Source organism: Leuciscus leuciscus (genome assembly GCF_965113295.1).
Source record: "Leuciscus leuciscus genome assembly, chromosome: 6".
NCBI classification, from domain to species: domain Eukaryota; kingdom Metazoa; phylum Chordata; class Actinopteri; order Cypriniformes; family Leuciscidae; genus Leuciscus; species Leuciscus leuciscus.
In genome coordinates this window covers 14,925,466-14,935,714 of record NC_138730.1, presented here as the reverse complement: position 1 = coordinate 14,935,714, position 10,249 = coordinate 14,925,466, and positions in this window count along the sequence as shown.

Sequence of the window (10,249 nt, the reverse complement as noted above, 5' to 3'; positions counted from 1 at the left end):
TTTATGAATATAATTATTTTTGGCATGTAGAGCAAGTCATTTAGAAACTAGTACACAATCTAAACGACTTAAAAATAAAGACATTATTCATTTAAATTTAAATATTTGGTTAGGGTATAAAAAAAGCCAGTGGTAAGTCTTTTCTGCGTCTTAGACTATATTTCCACTGAGCTATAGTCTAGCCACATTACATTAATCCAACCAGAAAGGCAAAGCAAATCGTAGTGTGAGTCTCCATTTTAAATATATGTGTGTGGTGCGAGAGTGTGCTTTGGGCGTTGACCCGGTCTGCCCAGCAATGACCACATCCCACATAAGGAAAAAGAGGCGTTGTGCCATAGAAGCCAGTGAATGAGTGCTGGTCAGAAGGCTGTTTCCCCTAATGGAAGGCACAGAGAGCCCTGGTGTCTGGTTGCTGTTGAGAAAGTGAATGGAAGGGGGAAAGAAAGAGAGGGAACAACACCACAGAGCCTCCTTGGCAGTCTCGACTCGGCAACCGTGTACCAGGCTGTACAATAGCTTCCTCTGTTCAAGAAGAGAAAGTGCTAAGGGTTGGGCTCATTGTATGAATGTGAGTGTGTGTTAATGTGTGAGAGCTTGTGTTGCACTGCACACATATTTGTTTAAGCATGCGCACTGACACCTGAATACAATATGCACCAACACACCCTTTAGCGCCTCTCACAAGAGTCTCATAAAACCCTTAAACTAGTCTATAGGCCTACTGTCAAAATCCTTGGCCCACTACACCTTTGCATCCATTGCATATTTTTCATACACCAATCTCTGTTTTCTACTAAATGTTCCTACCTAGCTGTCCTGGCAACAGCAACGCAGTATGGTGGGGAGAAACATCAGGCCTGTTTTTCAAACAGCCATTGTGAATGACTTTAGTAATGTGATCTAATGACAAGTTGGGGTGGGCCCCTCTGAGAGAGGCCCCTGAAGTTTAAACACTTTTAGTGGGACAATTTAGTGGGCCAGTTTGTTTGTACTTCAAGGGTTAGTTCGCCTAAAAAACTAAAGAAAATCTGTCATAATGTACTCACAATGTTGCTCCAAACTCATAATTTTTTTTTTTTTTTTTTTTTTTGGAAACAAAAATTAAGATATTTTAATAAAAACCTGAGAGATTCCTGAGTCCCTCCAATTAAACATTGATCAGCGAACAGAAGCTCAACCGAACCTGCTTGACACGTGAGAACAAACCTATTTTTTTTTTTCAACATTTTTCAAAAAACTCAAATTTGCTGCGTAACACGAGAACACAACTATCCCTTTAATGAAAGTCTAATGGCTTGAGAAGAAGTGAAGGTGAGTAAATTAGATTTTCATTTTTTGGTGAACTATCTTGATGAGGCATAATTTCTCTGCATTCAAGGAAAGTTGAGTTAGAATGCTTACAGTGGGCCAAACTTGGGGAACAGAATGTAAACAAGCATAAATAAAATACATTGACACAAAAAAACATTCACTTTCTGGTTGTCAAAAGTTATCGGAACAAGCTTATAGTTGGTGATGAGTTTTTCTAGTTCTGAGAAAAATTCTAGCATTATTTGTTTGCAGATGCCACTTGGTTTGAAATCTTAACCTCACTGTAAATTCACCATATCATGTTTAAACATTAAATAAGCGCTCTGATTCAGTATGAAAGACATAACACACCAATGCTTAAACTACAAGAAATGGTAGACCCCTTGAACCCAGATTTTGCTCTCATCTGACCTGCCTGTTTGAGTAGAACCAGTCATTTGATGTTGCCTTTGGTTATGCTAATCACAAATTGCCTCTGCTTCCTTTTCTCCTACAGTGGAAATGAGCCATTCATTGTGTGTTCACTTACATGCACTTCTCCTCCATCCTATTGAAGCACACCTTTGAAGTCTTGCAATTGATGAAGCAATAAACCAGAGCAGAATCGTCTTCTACTGCATTTGTTCTCTTAAAGAACAGCAAACCAAAAATGTGATGTCTTTAGTAATTAGGAACAGGGAATATTGACCATTCAGTCTTGTTATACAAGGTTTTACACAGCTTTATCACACGGCTCTGTGGAATACTTGATTCTGATTGGTCAATTGTGACATCCAGCGGTATGTTATTCCCAGAGAACAACCTATAAAAACTAATAACACAGGCTCATCCGGGTAACTGAAGTAGGTGCTTTACGCTTGCTAGGAACGTTTTTTCTTCGTGGAGGTTTTGCGTTTGGTGAGTTAATAAAAAAGTGAAAACTCAAATCAATATTTTTTGCACAATATTATTTAATTATAATAATGTGGCGAGCAGGACGAGGCCGAGGGCCGTGAGAGAACGGCGCGAGGCCGGCGGCGTGATTGCTAATGAGCAACACCTGTGAGACGCACCGGTCTGGTATCTCTCACGGAGAAGCGGAAGCATAAAAGGAGGTGCGAAGACAGTGAAGATCGAGAGAGGCCAGGCCTGGATTTTATTTGATGTTTGTTTTATTTGAGGTGACAGCAGTCGTCCGTGAAGGGCTGCTGTCTTTTACTCTCGTTTTGTATTTGTTTTATTTTTGGTATTAAAATGTGTTGAATGTTCGCCGGTTCCCGCCTCCTTCTTCCCACAATAACGATCTTCGTTACAAATAATCATTTAATTATGTCACCCAGGTATCGCAGAATCGCTCTCTTGTTTTATACAAACGCATCTGCTGCCATTTTGCAATGATTGTTTTATACACTGTAATGAATTATAAGACAACAAACAGGAATAAGGATTTTTTAAAACAGTTTCATCTCAAATCAATATCTCTTATCCCCATAGTTATTTATGTGGTGAAATACCGTGTAACAAGTGCCGTACCCCTTAAATATCCATCTAGTTTGAACTTGCTGTGCTACAACTGCTCTGTCCATGGAAGCTTTGTGTTTAAAGAGCTGATAATATATCTCGACTTAGATCATTATTTCATGTCTAATTATTTACTTGTGTGGCAAGTAGCCGTGTAATAAGCAGGATAATGTACATCTAGCCGGTTGTTATCGCAGAATAAACCACTTCAGGCTGATGCAACCCAATCCTGATCCCCCTTTTGGGCTGGATGTACATTGTCCATTACGTAACAAATCAATAGGTTTTAAGCAAGAGCCTTTAGAGTGTAGGAATAGTGTATATGTATATATACAGCCTATGATTGGATCATTATTGCAGTGATTATTATGTTTCTAGCATGTTTTATGTTTTGCAACAGTTCTTCTAACCCTGATTGATAGAGTGTATGGCTTTTCATTTCTTAAACAACCATGTAGGAAGACACATCATGGCCATATTCCAGGATGACAATGACAAGATTTATCAGGCTCGAATTGTGAAAGAATGTTTTTGGGAGGAGCATGAAGAATCATTTTCACACATGAATTGGCATCACTGAGTTCAGAGCTTAAATTCACTGAATGTTTTTGGGATGTGCTGGATGAGACTTGGAGTGCTGGACTCTTGTATTGTCAATACAAGATTTGGAACAAAAATGTATGCACCTCTTGATGAAAATAACATCATAACATTTATTTCCTTCCATCAAGAGGGAAGTGTACTGTATCATCCCATGGCTCTCAATCTAAAAAAGATAAAGAAAAAAGTTAGACCTTTTTACCTAGGCATTTTATACTGGCATCCATTATCAACCCAGAACAACCCATTATCCTTTGAACTCTCAGGTGGAGTGCCATATTAATAGCAATACTTTATAATCACCATCAACTATTTGCTTCATAAACTATATGCCAGCAGGACTTGGTAGTTGATCAAATATGTGGTCTGCAACATTGCTCTCTGCTTATCAGAAGTCTGGATTACTATATAAAACAGATTACTAAAAGTAACATGTTCATCATTGTCTTTTACATCCGGTGTACTGTAAATCTAAAATCAACAGTATGCAGATAGTTGCAACTGAATATAGAAGACGGCCTGACAGGGTAAGCATGATGTCCTAAACCACTTTATCAGTTCCACAGAACTCAGGTGGTCTTCAGTTCGAGGGACTTCTGACCAAAGCAGCAAAGCTGCTTATGATGACACGGACAGTTCAAAATCCTCACTAAGCTGTTCTCACCAGACTTTAGACTCACAGGACAAGGAAGATGAATTTCTGGTTATTTGTGTTTTGCAGAAGTGTGGATGGCATTTAAAGAGACGGTAACACCTCGTCATTCACTAATGCACCTTGGTAAAGTGATTCTCATCAAGTTGTTGAATAAAGTGGGCTTGGATAAGACAAGGCTCCACTGTCAGTCCAACAATTCACTGTGCAAACATGTATTGGCAATGCCAGTTCAGTTTTGTGAACTGTGGGGGTACCTAAGGCAAAAAAGACTGGGAAACACGGCTAAAGTACACTCATAAAAAGTTACTAATGAACATTACTGAACAATGACAATGCAAATAAAATGACAAGATTAGTCTGAGCAAATCAGTACATGGCATAGGGCCATGTTTTACACTTAATGCAGCTCCCAGGTCTTACTGGATGCCTGTCTGCAATGATGTGGCAGGCTGTGACATGCAACACTACTACAACAACATGATATTCAAGATCAATGACTTGCCAGGCCTGTGTGGAAACATTGATTGTGTTTCTATGGGCTGTGCTGACCTCTGCTGACCCCTTCCTGAATTAATCTCACAACAGGGTGAAAGCAAGGCCATTTACAGTTTAGTTGTACAGTTGTTATGTTGCTTTTTTATCTTGCATCAAATGGATTGCAATTTGTTTAAGCACCCCAGACTGGAGCCTACGTCTACATTAATCCAGATACATTTGAAAACAGCATTTTCATTTCAAAACGCTCTCCGTCCACACTAGCGTTTTCCAAATGTTTCTCATCCACACTGAAATGTCGGAAAACTACATGCAGTCGCCAGAAGTAAAAAGCTAAAAGTAGGCTATAAACAAACTACACCACGGTCCCACGAATTCAACGTCACATCACTACATTTCTGACAATTCTTTCAGATTTTATCTAAAAACATTTTTCGAGAATGTTTGAGTTAGACTAGTTTATAAGAGCTAAATTCACCGCATCGCATGCGTAAAACCTTGTAAAAGCTCACTTAGATGATACAGGCAGCCAGACATAAAATTCTCATGCCATTCTACTGGCAGGATCATTTTATCTAGCAAAATATCTCACCATTCACTGATGCATCCAGGTCACACTCAGTCACTATTATATGTTTGGTCTAAAACGCAACTGCTCTCATGTTTTGCTGCAGGACAGCAATTGCAAGTCAATTTTCTGTCATCTTTGCAGGGCTGCGATATGAAGAGTGTACAAAGTAAAATATCTTTAGCAACAGTGTGAAAGTAAATAGCACATCACAGATACAATACCAGAATAAACATTCATCGGTTCAATAAGCGTCACATGACTAAACATATGTCATTGTTTTTAAATACCTCCGTTTTCACAGTCTACACTACAGTGCAAAAATGCCATTTTAAAATGTATCCACTTGGGAAAGCATTTTCAAAAAGCTCAGTTTTCGTTGACGTAAACGGAGAGAAAAAGATGCGTTAGTGTGGACATTGCCTGGAATGGACATAATAGCACTGGCTTGACCAGTGCAGGTATGACATACATTTTTAAGCCAAATCGGGGAAACGAATTAGCATTTTAGCACTTCCGGTTCCATCTTCTTGAAGTCAATGGGTTTTTTGGTTAAATGGCTGAAATAAGGTCAAGACACTTTCACGTTTTATTATACGACATAAAATACATTATTACCCCACTCGTGGTTTATTTTAAGCTGTTTCTTGCCTTGAAAAAGGCGGTTGTTAACAAGTGGTTAAATGGGACCACAGAGGCTGTCGGGGACATTAAACGTCATCACACTGAACAGATAAACTCAGTCCGCTTTTACAGCCTCGTTATGCTTATTGTGCTCTTATAAACTATTCTTACTCGGACGTTCTGGGAAAATGTTTTAGATAAAAACTGAAAGAGTTGTCGGAAGTTTAGTGATGGTGACGTTGAATTCATGGAACCGTGGTGTAGTTCGTTTATAGCCTACCTTTAGCTTTTTACTTCTGGAGACTGCATTCATATTCATAAAAGTTGTGTTTATCTGTGATAATTATCTTGATGGACAAAACTTGGAAGTATCATAAACTTTTGTTGATCACAGAGCTTGTTTTTAGCGATAATCCAAAAGCCTATGGAAAAATCCTATTGGGTTTTTGTCAAGGGAACCAGCGTGATGCGAACTGCCAATTGGCCTACAAAGTGACGTCATTCCTGCACCACTCAGTTTGGGTGGAACCTGTTTGTTCAACCAATAGCAGAAGGGACGTGTGTTTGAAGCAGACAGACGGACAGAAAGATAGATAGATAGATAGATAGATAGATAGATAGATAGATAGATAGATAGATAGATAGATAGATAGATAGATAGATAGATAGATAGATAGATAGACAGGTTCAGGTGGCACACTCTGCTGATCACTCTGCCAACTCAGCTGGAACCTGTAACTCTTTCATCATCATAAGCACACACACAGCATGCTGGATCAACAACCTACTCACACCACTGGTCCACTGCCCTTGAAAACATTCACCCTTACTCATTACACATCTCTTACAAATGCTTTATCCCATGCTGCGCTGGGCGTATAACCTTGGTGCTACCAAATCAGACTCAATTCAATAAAGTGCAACTCGGGCATTGTAGTTAAGGAATCCTTATCCCTTCACCTAATCTATTCCTTTCTATAATGAAATACGAATATGAATCTGATCTTTAATCTCAGTATCTCAGATCATCATATTGTGAGGGGAAGGGTGATAATTCATTTGTGGCTCCTTTAAGGAATGATCGGGGAATATCAGTCTGCCCTTCTCGAAGTGAATTATTGGCTGTTTCATTGAGCTGAAGAATATGAAGGACATATGTTGGCTACACGCTGAATGTGCCTGCATCAGAAGATACAGTTTTCCAAAGAAGAGGTGTTGTTGCTCATACATAACTCATGCAACACTAAGCCTAAATGATACCTCAAATCATGCAGCTTGTTGAGGAAATGTATGCTATTACTTGAAACAGGGACCTGGGGAATACTGATCAAAATTGATTAGAGACTTGGGTGAGCCCTTTTGACTTAGGCCAATAAGAAACCACCAAGAATGCCAAGCAAACACCAAAGCAACTGCATAGCAACGCCCTGGCAACAACCCACAACATGCTAACATCGTGGTGCCACGTTTATCACAAGCAAGCAACACTCGCTTCAAAATAGGTTAAAAAAAAATCTGTTTACAACAATAAAACTTCCATTTATTCAAGAATAAATTTAGCTATAATAAGTCCTTAATGGCATTATGGGAGGTTTTGTCTATTTATTATCCAAATTACACAGAGAACTTTTTTGAATATCATTTTAAATAGTGTTAATAGTATTGCTACAGAAACACATAATTTCAAGTCCTTGGACGTGAACAGCTACGAATTGAAAATCTGGGATGTTTTCTAGACATGGCGTGAATGCACCATTTGCTCCACCAACAAAAATAGTTCCAAACAAACAAAGTTAAATGGTGCATTCACGTCATGTCAGAATAGATGACATTGACAAATTGGAGCTCTGAGAAAATTGCCAGTTTACAAGTTGTAATTACGAGTTAGAGAAGTGAATGTTTTTTATAAGTCTGAATTCTCATTATTACAGTAATTTCGATACGACATGAATGCAAAGAAGCAGGAACAGCCGTTGCATCTCCAAACAACAAGCAGTTGTGGACTGAACTAAACAGTGGCTGCATCCGAAATCGCACACTTCCCATACTAGTAGGCGAAAAACAGTACGTGACAAACGAAGTATGTCCGAATTCACAGTACTCATAAAAGAGAAGGCAAAAAGTACCCGGATGACCGACTTCCCCCGGTGAGATTCTGAAGTGAGCAAATGATGGACACTTTACTATCCCATATAATGAATGCTTTACTGTCCCATGAGACCACGGGAGAGGATTTGTGAATGACAGTGAAGCGACGTAACTGATGCTGGTAGGTCACATGATAATGACAACATGGTAAATGTAGTACATCCAGATTACATTCATAATACACACATTCATAGAATACAGAACATACTTTTTTAGTAGTTGCGAAGAAACTCAGAGTTTTTACTGTCGCAATGAAACGGAAGTAGCGACAGATCTTTTCTTCAGTTTTGTGATGTACATAAAAGTTTAACGGACTAAATGATTGGAGAGTCTGTCGCATTTAGCGGAAGGTCCGGTTATGACATTTTGGCTGAACATTAGGTTAAAAAAAAACAAGAAAAAAGGAAACATACAAATAATTTGTCGCCACCTACTGGTGTAGCGATTCAACCTACAGCTGAAAAATCCCACCACTAATGCACAGACTGATAGTCTGCTTGAAACACACCAGCATAAACAGTGTAATGATACAAACAGAGAAAACTCCCAGAGCTGATACTAAATAGCAGCACTCAAATTTAATGACCAGAACTGAATTTTGTACAATATTTATTAACTTTAACAGTTAAAGAGACTGTTCCTGGATTAAAGGCTAGCTTCTACTTGCAGCATATCGTGCAGCTTGCCCTGTGATCTGACAGCAAGATATGACAAAAGTGCTGAGACGGAAGACAGAAGACACAGACACACAGGATATCAAGTAAGCCGATTACCAGCCAAGCTCAGAATAGGATCAGTGCGGGTGTCACACACACATACAACACAGACACTCAGAGAGACACAATCTTGTCCATGAGCTCACATACACACACTTACAGGCTCACACAGACTCAGATGCCGGCACCTGGAATCCTACCAAAATCTAATATTAGAAAGCAAGAGTCATTTCCTATGGTTCAGAGATGGGAGGAGATGACGTCATCTACTGTTATCCATCCAAATCGCTCCATGCATGAATAGAAGAGGAAAGATGTGTGGAGGGTCCTGGGTCATTCCTAACCCCACTCTCTAAATGCCCTGAACTTCCATTATTGTTCAGTTTCATATTAATAATCAGAGACACAACCTTCCAAAAACAAAAGAGGATAAAAACTAAAAAATATTGCTGGCCCTTTGATGAGTGCTTTTGTTCCCCTTGTGTAATTTGCTATGGATAAGGTGTCTGCTAAAAGCATAAATATAAATAAATGCGATGTAAATGTTAACTAAGATGCATATCCTGTAAAGGATGAAACCAAAAGTTACATATTTGGTTTGGGGGAGGCCTTAATGTCTGTGCCTCCAGGATCCTTCAAGCCGACTCTAGGTAACTCTCAAATTGTTGTATACTCACCGGCTACTTTATTAGGTACACCTGTTCAACTGCACATAAATGCAAATATCTAATCAGCCAATCACATTGCAGAAACTCAATGCATATGTAGACATGGGCAAGATGATCTGCTGAAGTTCAAACTGAGCATCAGAATGTGGAAAAAAGGTGATTTAAGCGACTTTAAACGTGGCATGGTTGTTGATGTCAGACTGGCTAGTCCGAGTATTTCAGAAACTGCTGATCTACTGGGATTTTCACACACAACCATCTCCAGGGTTTACAGAGAATAATCAGAAAATGAGAAAATATCCAGTGAGCTGTGGTGCCTTGATGATGCCAGAGGTCAGAGGTGAATGGCCAGACTAGTTTGAGCTAATAAAGGCAACAGTAACTCAATAACCACTTGTTACAACCGAGGTCTGCAGAAGAGCATCTCTGAGCACACAACATGTTAAACCTTGAAGCAGACGGGCAACAGCAGCAGAAGAACACCGGTGACACTCCTGTCAGCTGAGAACATGAAACTGAGGCTACAATTCACACGACTCACCCAAACTAGATAATAGAAGATTGGAAAAACATTGCCAGGTCTGATGAGTCTGGATTTCTGCTGTGACATTCAGATGGTTTGGTCAGAATTTGGTGTAAACAACATGAAAGCATGGATCTGTCCTGCATTGTATCAGTGGTTCAGGCTGCTACTGGTGTAATGATGTGGAGGATATTTTCGTGGCACACTTTGGGCCACCAATTGATCATCGTTTCAACACCACAGTCTACCTGAGCATTGTTGCTGACCATCTCCATCTCTTTATGACCACAGTGTATCATCTTCTGATGGTTACACCCAGCAGGATAAACACAGCATGTCACAAATCTCAAATCATCTCAAACTGGTTTCTTGAGCATGTCAGTGAGTCACTTAACTCAAATGGCCTCCACAGTCTCCAGATCTCAATCCATAGAGCAC